We start from the raw sequence: 2,500 nt of genomic DNA, 5'->3' as shown, positions 1-2,500 counted from the left end.
AATGAATAATTGATTTTTAATAATAGTTCGCTCGAAATATTTCGTCAATCTCGCGTCAATAATACGGCTGACGATGATAAAAAGATTACAAGTATCTTATAAGATAAGACAGAAGGATCAAAATTAAAACGTAATTAAAACGTAAACTCGAGCTCACCAATAATAAGAAGAAAAATGAATGTATTAATTTTTTTTTAAACATGAATGACTTATCATATGTAATTTGATAATATGTGTAAATTGTTTACTACAGGTTATAATTACAAAGTATATATATATATATATATATATATATATATATATATATATGTGTGTGTGTATGTGTGTATATATGTTCACGTAAATATATATCACGTATGTATATAAATGCATACATTATTCGGACATAATATAATCAATACATAAATTCCTCACATTACTTATCCTCTTAAAATATACTAAGCGTAAGTTAGAAAGTTAAGATCTAAAAAAAAAAAAAAAAAAAAAAAAAAGAAGAAAAAAAAGAAAAGAAAAAATAATTATCAAAAAAATGTATCTTCTCATCTATATACGTATTTTTAACGAACGATTAAAAATATTGAATTATGATCAATCGATTCATTATTTATTAATATCATCTTCATCGTCAAACCTATTTCCTATAATTGAGACTCGTCGTTGAATTAAATTATCATTTACGTTTCTCATAAGAAAAAGCAATATAACACACATTTTCATATCGTCGTAAACTTTTACACCATTACAAAATCATAAATTCTAATTACTAATCAAGAACAACTGTACACAATTTATACGCATAATTTTTTATTTCCAAACTTCGTATTAATCATATACGTTATAGGAAATATTTTGCGTCATTAGATTATTTAAACAAGTTTCGAAATTAGAAATTCATAAATTCTAATATTCTAATTTCTAAACTCGCACGACATTTCATCGATTTATACGCCTGATTTTTTTTTTTTTTTTCGAACTATATCGAATTATTCATAAATATCGTAAGGAAAATATTTTCCGTCATCGATTCTAATTCCTAATCGATCATTTCTTCATCGATTTCATTGATTTCTTTACGGAAAACTTTCTTTCATCCCATGAACAATTTCATATCCCAATGAAATATATCATTGGAATAATTAATTCTAATTTCTAATAAAGTAACTTCGATTCACATACGAACTATCAATGAAATTTCTTTCACACGCTAAACTCATTTTCTAATCGTTCATTTAAAACGTATACATATTAATATATATATATATATATATATATATATATATATATATATTAAAATATATTTAATACGAGTAACAAACGGCTATTCTTTATTAGAAGGTATATACAACAATTCTAATTTTAGCAATGCCAAAAAATGCGACGTTCGTTCGATTCGTTAAAAAAAAAAAAAAAAAAAAAAAAAGTTATTAATACCAAACAATTTTCTAATTGTTTCTAATAATCCATAACTAATAAAGTTTAACAAGATATAATCACGTAGAATATTTGAATCGCGTGATTGATCTTATCGCGTTAGTCATTTACGATTAGAAATAAATTCAATATAAATTAGAGATGATATTTCAAGGACACAATTGATAAAATATGTCCTTCAAAATGAAAACGATTGTTTACTTTCGACCTGATATAACATATGTAATATTGCTAATAGCTTTCCGCCATTACAAATATTTTCAATTCGAAGAAAAATAGAAAGAAAGAAAGAAAGAAGGAAAGAAGGAAAGAAAGAAAGAAAAGAAGGAAGAAAGAGAAAAATAATACAAATAAACCCATATAAATATTTCGATGATAATAAAAATAAGAAATTGAATTATTCATTTTTTATATTTTTCAAAATAAATCTCAACGCATGGATACATGTCCATGGAATTTCCATCGTGACAATACGAATAATTAATAATTTTCGAAGTTCGATTGAGAGAAGAGAAAAGAAGAAAAAAAGAAAAAGGAAAAGTAAAGAAAAAGGAAAAAAAAAGATAAGCACGCATTTGTACATTCTAATCAATGAACATTGTCTGCATAAATCGACTACGATAAGAACAAGAAGAAAAGACAAGATAAAAAAAAAAAAAAGAAGAAAAAAAAAAAAAGAAAAAGAGTATAATAATAGTACGTAAATATACACACATACGTACATACATACATACATGCACACGAGCATACATACTCTCGACATAAGTACATACCCATTAAGTACATACCACCTACGTACATGCAAATGTACATATCATTATATACGATATTCATTAACAATAACTCAACAGATCGACATAGATATAAGCATAGTTTCATGTTACATTTATATACATTTAGCGCGAATCAATGTTATATATGTAGCACAAATAAATATGCGCTCGATCGAGAAAAAGAAGAACAAAAAAAAGGATGTAAAAAGATGTAAAAAGAAAAAAGAAAAAAGATGAAAAATAAAAAAGAAATAATAATAATAATAATAATAATAATAATAATAATAATGATGATG

Source organism: Vespa mandarinia, chromosome 10, assembly GCF_050613455.1.
Source record: "Vespa mandarinia isolate Hongniang chromosome 10, ASM5061345v1, whole genome shotgun sequence".
Lineage (NCBI taxonomy): Eukaryota > Metazoa > Arthropoda > Insecta > Hymenoptera > Vespidae > Vespa > Vespa mandarinia.
Note: the sequence above shows the minus strand (reverse complement) of the source record.